Raw genomic sequence first — 12,074 nt, 5'->3', positions numbered from 1 at the left:
GTCTACCGCAGCAGAGCTTCGCATGCAGTGTGCTTTGGCCCTAGAGTGGCCAGGTAAGGTACACCGAGTACTCAGCAGGCCTTGAGGCCCCAGGCAAGGTTGGGGGCAGCTGGAGTGCCCACGGATGCTCTCCAGCCTGGAGCTGAGCTTAGCTGTGTGTGCTACACAGTGTGACCGCTGTCTGTGTCTGCCATGGGAAGAAAGGATTGAGAAATACTGTACTACCAAGTCATCTGAATACTTCTCAATCCATGAAAGCAATTTATCAATCACGTTAATAGACTTAGGCAATCTCCTGAAAGCACTGCCTTTGTGAACTGCAATCCTATCTCATATTTCCATTTCCAGAAAAGACTGCAAAAACTAGTTTGGATACTACCTAATCTAGGTTTGGATCTGAATATAGGGTAAAGTACAGATAGCTTTGATAGCAAGAACAGAGTATTCTTCAACATTCCCTATATGTGGGGTTTAGGATTGATCCAGCTAGATTTGATTGTAAACGATAGTGGATCTAGACCAGGATTTCCTTTTTTGGGGTTTAATAGGTAAGCCCCTGACCTCAGCCTGACTGTTGTCATGGTCCTTTGACTTCCAAGGGCTGAAGGCAAAATGCAGGGTGGGAGGAGGGATATGTCCCTCACCAAAGCCACACATGGTCCCATCTCTCTCCAATTCTTAGCGTTACAAAATGTTGGCACCTGTTTGGAGTTTCTCCAGTGCTGGCCTGTGGCTTAGTTGCAGTGAACCCTTCAACATAAACTGACAATGAGGACATAGAAGAAAGGGGAAAAGAAGGGGAACCCAGAATTCCCCTTCCTTCTGTCTCTTCACCCAGACCTTTAGCAACACTGATGGAGCCTGGATCTTCCTCACTTCCCTCACCTTGCCTTCATTTCAGAGGCCCTGGCCATAGAATCTGGTAACTTACCAGTTAGAAATAAAGTCTGGGGTGGGAAATATGGAAGTGAACATGCAATATGCAGTCGCAGGGGGCTCCATGCTCAGGAGAGCCCTGTGCTTGGTTTAATGCTCTGTTATAGGGGCACCTGGGTGGCTCAGTCGGTTAAGCGTTGGCCTTCGGCTCAGGTCATGGTCCTGGGGTCCTGGGACCGAGCCCCACATCGGGCTCCCTTCTCAATGGGAAGCCTGCTTCTCCCTCTCCCACTCCCCCTGCTTGTGTTCCCTCTCTCGCTGTCTTCCTCTCTGTCAAATAAATAAATAAAATCTTAAAAAAAAAATAACTTTAGGGTGCCTGGGTGGCTCAGATGGTTAAGCGTCTGCCTTCGGCTCAGGTCATGATCCCAGTGTCCTGGGATCGAGTCCCGCATCGGGCTCCCTGCTCCTTGGGAGCCTGCTTCTCCCTCTGCCTCTCTCTCTCTCTCTGTCTCTCATGAATAAATAAATAAAATCTTTAAAAAAAAAAAAAAAAAAAAAAATAACTTTAAAAAAACAGTGCTCTGTTATAACCATCTTAAAATTCTTTTTTAAAATTCTTTTTCTTTTAAGATTTTATTTATTTATTTATTTGAGAGAGAGAGAGAGAGAGCACAAGAGCGGGGAGCAACGGAGGGAGAAAGAGAAGCAGGCTCTCTGCTGAGCCGGGAGCCCGATGCAGGGCAGGCTCCATCCCAGGACCCTGAGATCATGACCTGAGTTGAAGGCAGATGCTTAACCGACCGAGCCACCCAGGCACCCCAACCATCTTAAAATTCTTAATAATTGTACCTCTGCATTTGTGTTTTGGAGGTGAGGTCCAATGGCACAGCAGTGGATGCTCGTAAGCAGAGGAATTAGGTGTCGCCCGTGTCCTCACTGGCTCATTCTCACGGAGTGTGCAATCCCCATGCCCCAGGAGCACAGGATTTCAGTGGACTCACTGGGGATCCCCACTGGAGGTAGCAGAAGGTCGGGGAGTCAAAGTGGGTGCAGGTAAGGTGCTAGGTCTACAATTGCATAATTGGAGGGGCACCCTGCCCCCCAAGAAGCCATGCTTTCTATTCGAGCCAGAACAAGCAGTGGCGTTCTCAGAGTCATGAATGCTATCAGGGTTTTTCTTGCTCTTGTTACTTCCCCATATTAGCCAACAACTTACTTGGAAGATTTTATTTATTTATTTCATTTGAGAGAGAGAGAGACAGAGAGAGCGTGCACGCAAGTGGGGGGAGGGGCAGAGGGAGAGGGGGAGAATCTCAAGCAGACCCGGTACTGTAACCAGAACCTGCCGCAGGGCTCGATCTCACGACCCTGAGATCATGACTGGAGCCGAAACCAAGAGTCAGATGCTTAACCTACTGAGCCACTCAGGCACCCCAGCCAACCACTTACTTTGAAGATGGTGATATAAAAGGAAAGGGAAAGGAAGGGAGACCCATACATAGTTCCTTCTCCTTTCAGTCCTTCCTTGCTCAATAAGCCAAAGGTAGAGAATGTTGGTAGGACATGGGCATATTAAGAAGTGAAAAAACAACAAATAAACAAGAGATTAGTTACTTCTACAGAGCGTTTCCTCTATTCTAGCTACAGCAAAATATATATCGTGTACAAACTATGAAACAGAAACGGTATGATTTGGGTGATTCTGTGTATGTTGCATGCTCTTATATTTGCATTTAAAACTGGCATTCGTGATATAAAGATGAGCAGTAAACATTCATGCTAATAATGTAAAACTGTAGTTTTTCTTTACTTAAAACATTAAATAGCAAATGGAAAACACCATGACAGGTCAACAGAAAGGAAAAAGCATTGGATGTTAGCAGCATTCGTGGTACTTTTTTTCTTGTTCTTTGAAGGGGCCCCACACGTGTGTTTTGCCCTGGGCCCTGCAAGTTATGGGGCTGGCCCTGGCTGGAGCCCAGATATCTGTATTTGAAAGCTCCCTGCCAGAAGATTCCAAAGCACAGCGGAATGTAGAATCTGGTATCTCTTTCCCTGGCTTCCCAGGGCGCTATTCCTGCCCGGCCTGCTCCTGCACTCTGCACTGCCCCCCACCACTGCCCCTCCACCTTCGCCTCACGGAGTCCTGAGCACAAAGTAAAGATTCTCTGTGCTCACTTGTTGTCTGCCCCGCATAGATGCAGCTCCTTTTCTCTCAAGTAACATCTACACCGAGCTTCAGAGAGCCTTAATGTGAAAGCCGACAGTTTACCAGTTGCCAGGCTTGCCCAGCTTGCCCAGCTACTCTGAAGGGACAGCTTAGTTTTTTAAAAAAACCACTACAGGGGCGCCTGGGTGGCTCAGTCATTAAGCATCTGCCTTTGGCTCAGGTCATGGTCCCAGAGTCCTGGGATCGAGCCCCGCATCGGGCTCCCTGCTCCGTGGGAAGCCTGCTTCTCCCTCTCCCACTCCCCCTGCTTGTGTTCCCTCTCCGCTGTGTCTCTTTCTGTCAAATAAATAAATAAAATCTTAAAAAAATAATAATAATTAAAAAAAAAGATTTAAAAAAACCACTACATCCTAACTTCTGGAGGCGCCACATTTTTATTCCCTGGAGTCATAAGGTTCTTTCCTATCTGGTTTCCAAATGCCCCTCTGACTTCTCACCAAGTGTAGAATTACAGTCATTTTCCTAATCAACTACAGGTTTTCCTGGAGCTCTGTAGTCTTCAGGAACTCCTTGAGATCCTCCCCACTTCTGTCTCCAGGGGAAGACATGGCAACTGGGCAACTGGGCAGGCCTGGCACTCTGCCCCCCTCTGCTCACTGCCACCTCCCTCTCAGGGCACCAGCCCAGTCTGTCTCCCCCCCTTCCCCTCCCCCACACTGCTGCGTCACTGCTACCAGAAACAAAACACTTAGCCTTTCCAATTTAATAGTCTTTTTTTTTTTTTTAAGATTTTATTTATTCATTTGAGACAGAGAGATACAGAGAGAGAGCAAGAGCAGAGGGAGAGGCAGAAGCAGCCTCCCTGCTGAGCCAGGAGCCCGATGCTGGGCTCAGTTCGATGCTGGGCTCAATTCGGGGCTGATCCCAGGACCCTGGGATCATGACCCGAGCCGAAGGCAGACGCTTAACCCTCTGAGCCACCCAGGTGTCCCCCAATTTAATAGTTTAATGTAGGCTTTTCTCCTCCCTGGACGGCAGCATCATCCCTCTTGATAGTTTTCCCCAAGGAAAAGAGACATTTCATCATTTTGAGACCCCAGTCACAAACTTTTTATTTGCACTCTGTCACACAGTCAATCTTTTACTCATACTATGATGATCAGTATCTTGTGGGCCTTTTATTGATTTAAAAAAAACTACATTGTTACCAGATCTGTAGGTATTATTGCTTAAGTCCTTAGAAAGTTAGTGCTCTCAGAGGCGGGGCAGAGCATCTTTCGAGAAGCCAGTGTTGTGCTGGCCTAGTACAATACTTAGTTCTGAAGTAGAGCTCAGTGCTCTTCCTCTCAGGTCGGGCAGCAGCTTCAGCTGTGAATCAAAGTCACAAGAGGCAAGAAGCCTGTAGGTTGGTGAAGACATGCGCACACGGTGCCCCCTCACACACACACTGCAGGTCCGTGGGGACGGAAGCTCCTGCATTCCACCCCCTTCTGGACCTCATCCAACGTTACCCCTTCACCTGGCTGTTCATCTGTATCCTTTATAATGTCCTTTATGATAAGCTGGCAAACAAAAAAAGGGGGTAAAGAGAAAAGGAGAGCAAAGAGCAAAGACAGAAGAGTTGAAGGAGAGACATTGTCCTTGAGTAACTAGGGAATGAAGCAAAAGCAAGACACCCAAGAATAGACAAATGAGGTTATTCAACCAGTTATTGTTTCTAGTAAAAGACTGACTGTGGTATCTTAAAAATATTCTCTAGAGGATAAACAAGAGATGAGGGGACTCACGCTTGGAGAGATCCCGTAACTCAAAAAGGTTAAGAGACAAACCCAGTGTTTGTGTCTCATCTAAATGATCCAGAAAAGACCTTCTGCCTCCAAGAAAACAATGAAAAAGTATACCTCTGTTTCTGTTCCATGGTCATCATAAATTTCACATCTTTCACGAGAACAACAACAACAAAAATCACAAAAAGCAACATGAGATCTCTTCAGAGTGTTTTTCTTAAGGGACCCCAGAGGGAGGAGAAAGCAAACCTCTCTGGATGGTCAGCCCCTTAGTAAAGAGGAACTGGTATTATTTTGAACTTTGCAGGAATGATGCTCTGGTAAAAATTCAAACAGCTTTGAGAGAGAGAAAGAGAGAGAGAGAGGATTACCTTGTCTTCAGCAGAAGGGCCACCACTCTCTCCAGCCTACAACCCATTTCTGAAGCTTTTACACCACTTCCTCATATAACAAGAGAGAAGGAAAGAAGACAGCAGGAAGAGTGGGGAAAGGAAACTGACCTGCTGCTATTTTAAGACAGGGAGAAAGGCAGCCAGGAGGTGGGAAGAATAGGCGGGGTTGGGCCTGGCAGGACAAGATCAAAGGCTGCAGCCGGATTAGGAGCATTCACCTGCCCGGAGGCAATGTGGAAGCAGGACTCTGAACCCCGCCCAGGTAATGGTGGCTGTGTAGAGGTAGGTTCTGTCTATCTAACATGCAACAACCACATGTATTTGTAGGTCAATCTGCTTTGCTCTAAAACTTTTAAAGGGTTTCCGATTTAGGTATTTTTACCAGATTTAGAGGTGACATCCAGGCTTAGCGAGATGCCAACTAACTTCCCTGAGGCTTCACAAGTTCAGTTGTCTTTCACCTACGGCCCCAGTTGTTCTAAAACACCTCTCAATGCAATGTCAAAAAAAAAAAAAAAAAAAAAGCATTTAAAAAAAATCCAAATGCAGAGGGACAAAATCTTGGCGGCCAAAATTGTATGGGCTTTGAAAGAGAAATGGAGCCCAAGGACACGTATTGACTTGTAGTTGAGTGTCAAAAGGATGAGAGACCAATTAAAAAAAAAAAGAAGAAGAAGACTGGATGTTATCTGACCATTCACTCTTGAGCTGGTGATACACTCTTGAGGTCTGAATATGTCTCGGGATCCCTCGGTAAGGGACATTGCTGTTTGTAACTCAAAGTTCCCAAGCTGTCGGAGGCCCAGTTAATATCGACCTGCTGTCTGGGGGTCATCTCCGTGGACAGAATATGTTGCACTTCCTAGCTGCTTTACGGTGAACAGAGTTCCCCTAAACCGAACTATGTCTTCCAGTTACTTCCAGCATCAGGCCAGCAGGCACTGATTTACATCATCACGTACATGGCATTGCACATGAGCCTGAGAACCCTCCCTGACTCTCCATTTGCAGAGATTGAGTTACAAAAAGGAGTCACCCACTGTACCTGGATGCAGGTTTGACCTTGTGACAGTCAGTCTAATCGTGGCAAACGCCCTTCAAGGAAAACATGCTGTTATGTGAACCCAGTGAGCAGACACAGAAACAGGAAGGCTGAGATTAGAGTCTGCTTTACAGTTCTTTTGATGTTTCCGGAGCCAACTCGGGAAGCTCATGAGGTTCTCAGGGAGCTGATCAAAGGTACCTCTGCAGGTTCAAGTTAACACGGACTTGGCGAAACTGGGCAGCACCTGCCTGCGAATAGCAACACATTTCACCAAATAAAGTCAACCTTTGAGTCAAGCTTGGAGGTGGCAGTCCATTAGAGAACTTGCACAAAATTTTTTTCCCCCCAGCTGTATCTGAGGTCTCTGAAAGGGAAATAATGCTCAGCTTTGTTTTCTTTGCTTGGAGGTATTTATTTTAAAGCCGATCTTTGCCCCCTGGTGTAGACCATTTAAGACCTCTGGCTCTAATCAGCTTACATGGCCTTGTTTCAAAAAAAGGTGATATTTTGGGGTTGGAGGAGAGAAGAGTGGAAAGGCACTGTCATAAATCTTCACACTCCTTTTAAATGTGTTACTTCTTGAAGCTGTGCCTTTGGTCCAGGGCAGTCCCTCATCTCTATTTGGGAAAATACAGTTTCTCCAAAGACTTAACTTTTATACAGAGGAAATTGAAAGGAGCAGCACAGAGTAACTATAGACACTAGGATAAGTCTAAAGTTTCTCTGGGTCAAAAAACAAACCAAAACACCACCCCAAACAGACATGTACTTAAAAAAAGTAGTAGCTGCAAGGTTGCAGGCTCAGAAAGCTGATACTTAGAAAGGGAAATGAAATGCACTGAATCAGAGATTAGGTGTTAAGACTTACACAGAGAAGCTCCAAAACAGATTTCTTGGCATTGGAGAGTTCATTATTTCAGGCCCTGGCTAGTCATAGGACTTAGGAAATCAAGAGGATGTGTCAGATCCTGTTAAGTCTCCCTGAGAGGCAGAGGTGACCAAAGGGGAAAGCAATGGGGGACAGCACGGAGTTTGATAGCAGAAAAATAGAGGTACTTAGAAAATAAAACTTGTATATGATCATCTGCCAAAGCAACCATCAAATCTTTATTGAACAAAAGTATGATAAAAACGGGACAGGTCCAAGTTGTTTCATTTCAGGCATCGTGTGTGGAAAGAGTGGGAGCTTGCAGAATCGCCTAGTGAATGCGGGCTCTGTTAGCCAGAAACCACAGATAACTTGAACTTGGATGAGTCCCAGTTTCCTTAGCTACATAATGGGAATAACATCTCCCACCAGGGTTGTGAAGACTAAATGAGATATGTACATAAACTGTTCGATAAATATAATACTAATAAAATAAGTGTTCAATAAATATTGTTTCTTTTCCTTTCCTAATTAATCTCACATTTTTCATTGCAACATTGCGTTTATAGATGATACATTTATAGAAAACATTACAACTTGAAGGACTGTTGATTAGAGAATTTAAAATAAGTAATGTTCCAGATTGTGGAGATTTACTATACACATAAGCTGCGGGGCGGGGCAGGGAGGGGATGTTAACTAATATGATACACATTGACTTTTCACAGAATCATTTGAGTAAATCAAATTTCAAAGCAAAAATTTATCTTGAAACCCCTCTATGGTTTCATTTTCCTTACCTGTATGTTATTTAGTTAAATGTCTGGTCTATATATATGTTCTCTCCAAGTCTGAGTGAATTCCCACCATGGAATTTCATTTCATTTGCAAGTCAACCATTCAGCACTTCAAAGGTGGTACATTCTATTGATGTCTATGAAACATTTCATTCAAAGACTATTTCCTTGCCATTTGATGAAATCCTTGTAGTACCTATTACTGTATTCATCACTTTGTCATGCTTCCCTCATTTATTAGCTGTCCTCCTATGACCATCAACCATAAATTATTGCTATTTCTTTTTTTTTAAGATTTTATTTATTTATTTGTCAGAGAGAGAGAAAGAGATAAAGAGACGGAGAGAGAGCACAAACAGGGAGAGCAGCAGAGGGAGAGGGAGAAGCAGGCTTCCTGCTGAGCAGGGAGCCAGCTGCCAGGACCCTGGGATCATGACCTGAGTCCTGGGATCCTGACCTGAGCCAAAGGTAGACGCTTAACCAACCGATCCACCCAGGGGCTCCAAATTACATTTCTTACAAAAATTGTCTAATACCGCAACAAAAAGCAAAAAAACAATTTTTTTAAGGTATGGAAAGAGAACTCCTAGTTTTCTACTTATGTAGAGAAACTGGCTAATAAGCCAAGCCACAGGTTTTTGTTTTTGTTTTATGTTGTTGTTGCTTTTTTTTTTTTAATATTTTATTTATTTGAAAGAGAGACAGGGGAGAGAACACAGTGGGAGAGTGAGAGGGACAAGCAGATTCCCCACTGAGCAGGGAGCCCAATGTGGGATTGGATCCCAGGACCCTGAGACCATGACCTGAGCCAAAGGCAGACTCTTAACCGATTGAGCCTCCCGGGTACCCCTGTTTTTGTTTTTGTTTTTAAAGCTTTCCAGTGATTCCAATTCGCAGGTAAAGTTGAGAACTCGTGATTTAGCATTTAAAAGTAACTATAGTAAAATTCTAGTTTCTAGTAATGATGGAGTCATTTCTTTTCAGACTAACTTCCCTACAGGTAATAATAACAAAATGTGAACAAAAAATTAAACAAAAAGCTACTTGGAGGCCTGAGAATGACCAACAGCAGCAGGTAGAAACTGGAGGGTTGTTTACCATTAAAAGAAGGGAACTTGCAGGAATAAGATGCGCAGGTTGTGGCTTGATGCTTGAGGGCTCTCTTCTTCACTAGAGTGGGAGAAAGCTGCAGCCTCAGCGACCTGAGATATTAAGGACAGAGCTGGAGTTGGCAGAGCAGATGGAAAGTTAGGAGAGGAATCCTGCAAAGGAGGGAGCAGCAGAAGGAGCAAACCTAACTCTGAATCTAAACTCTGTCCAAAATCTTGGCCCGCTTGTGCAGGGAGATCCCTATAGGCCCACTAAAAGGCTACAGCTGAAAACTGAAAGAACTGATCAGACATTTGAGCTACTATTTATGACAGGGAAGACAGATTTTGAAGTTTCAGTCCTGCCAAATGAACTGCCTGCCAGAACAAAAATAACACTCTTCAGAGAAATGTAGCAGAATCCAGAATCCTTATTAAGATATCATCTATAATGTCCAGCATAAAGTAAAAAAAAATCACTAGACAAGCAAAAAAATAATGTGACCCTTCCTGAAGTGAAGTGCAGTCAAACTGACTGATTATGACATGTTAATAGACAAATACTTTAAAACACCTATTGTAAATAGCTTACAAGAAAATATACTTGTAATTAATAAACCGATGGGGAAATCTCAACAGAGAAACAGAAATAATAAAAAAAGAACCAGATGGGAATGATACATGTAAAAAATATAATGACTGAATGAAAATCCATTGGATAGGCTCAATAGCCTATTAGAGACAGCAGAGGAGTTGGTGAATTAAAAATTACTTAATAGAGAGGCACCCGGGTGGCTCAGTCAGTTAAGTGTCTGCCTTTGGCTCAGGTCATGATCCCAGGGTCCTGGGATCGAACCCTGAGTCAGGCTCCCTGCTCAGCAGAGTCTGCTTCTCCCCCTCCCTCTGCCCCCCCACCCCCACCCGTGCTCTTTTTTTCAAGTAAATAAATAAAATCTTTTTTTAAAAATTACTTAATACAAATTATTCAATTTGAAAAATAAACAAGATTGAAGAAAAACAGAGCCTGGAGACATGTAGGACAATGTCAGGGGATCGAATATAAATCTATGGAAGTTCTAGGGAGAAGAAGGCAGAAAACAAAATTTAAATAATGGCCCAATTCTCTCAAATTTGGTAAAAACGAAACATCAACTTACAGATGCAGTAAGTTCAACCCCAAGCAGGACAAATACAAAGAAAACCATACCTAAGCACATCATAGTCCAACTGCAGAAATCCAAAGATAAAAGAGCCAGAGAAAGACATTACATACAAGAGAACAATGAGACAATTGATGTCTCATCCCAAACAATGGAAGCCAGAAAACAAATGCCTTTAAAGTGATGGAAAAAAAACAAAAAGCAAAAACCATCAACCCAGAATTCTATCTTTAGTGAAACTGTCCTTCAAAGATGAAAGTAAAATAAATCATTTTCAATGAACAAAAACAGATGATTTGTCAGTGGCAGGCCTGCACAATTCTCAAGGAAATTCTTTAAGCTGAAGAGAAATGATAACATGTCATTTGGATTCACAAGAAGGAATGAAGAGCACCAAAAGTGATAAATATTTAACAAAAATAAAAGACTATATATACATTCTCTTTTAATTTTTAAAGAGACATGGATTTGTTTAAAACAAAAATTATACCATTGTAGTTAGATTTATTATATATCTAACTATAATATATATAAAAAACAAAGGGAATGAATGAACTCTACTGTTGCAAGTTTCCATAATTTGTATGAAGTTGTAGAATATTAACACTAGATTGTTGTAAATTTAAGATGTATGTTGTACATCCCTAGAACAACCATTTAAAAAAAGTATAGTTCATAAGCCAATAGAAAAATTAAAACGAAGCACTAAAAATATTCAATTAACCTGAAAGAAGGCAGAGGAGCAGAGGGAGAAAAAAACCAAAAAGACACATATCAAAAATTATATTAAATATATATAACACTGTATGTTAACTGGAATTAAAACTAAAACTTAAAAAAAGTAAACAAAAAATTATATTAAACATAAATCAAGTATATACACCAAATAAAAGGCAGAGATTGTTAGGCTAGATAAAAAAGCAAGACCTAACAGTATCTTATCGAAAAGGGATGAACTTTAAACACAAAAACACAGAGCTAAAAGTAAGTGAAAAGAGATCATGTAAATACTAAGCACGAAATTCGTTTCTATTTGGCTTCAATATGAATAGTTATATGGTCTTTTACATTTCACGTTCCAATTATATTTATCTGGTTTACGTCTACTTCTGTGACCCTGTGGTTGAGATGCCCTTCGGTTTTTTTTAATGGTTTACATTTATTACACACCAGTTATTATCAACCAGGATCTATATCAACCTCAAGAGATTAAAAAAAAATAAATAAAACACATGCAATTTTGGAGGACTCTTTGTTTTAAACCTTTGGGCTTCATTCGACCCTTGACATTTTTCTTTCAAATCACTCATACAGCTCCTTCTCTCTCCCTGCTAGTATGATTAATGAAACATCTTAACAAGGGAAGCCTTTCAGGACTCGCAGGTCTCCCTTATCTCTATTCAAAGAATTTCAGTCTTTGATCTAGCTATTAGAGCAGGTTATGAGTCTTAGTCATCTTTGTTTATTTCACTTACATTTGATAGTCTTTCCTTTTATTCACTTTATTATTGCTTTTTCTGGTTTACGTCTACTTCTGTGACCCTGTGGTTTAGATGCCCTTCGGCACTGTACCCGTCACAGGCTAGAACACACCCTTGCCTCACATACTTGACGTCCACCTCTTCGTTTTACTTATCGGTGTTGCTTTTCTATTTAGAAGTCTTTGAGTTTAGCTCTTTCTACAGAAGGGACTTTCTTAAGAAGTTGACAAAATTAGACAAGCTTAACTTTTGAAAGAATTTTTCTACATTCTTTAAGCAGTACGAAAGCTCTGATATTGCCTCAAACTCAGCCAGTTCCTAGCTGGAGCGGGGCTGGAAAGAACAGGACTGTAATAACAAAGAAACCTCACACTAAGCATGACTACAAAGAATGGTTTTGTGGCATG

Source organism: Halichoerus grypus, chromosome 13, assembly GCF_964656455.1.
Source record: "Halichoerus grypus chromosome 13, mHalGry1.hap1.1, whole genome shotgun sequence".
In the NCBI taxonomy this organism is placed as follows: domain Eukaryota; kingdom Metazoa; phylum Chordata; class Mammalia; order Carnivora; family Phocidae; genus Halichoerus; species Halichoerus grypus.
The sequence above is the reverse complement of the archived record's forward strand: the minus strand, read 5'-3'. Positions refer to the sequence as shown.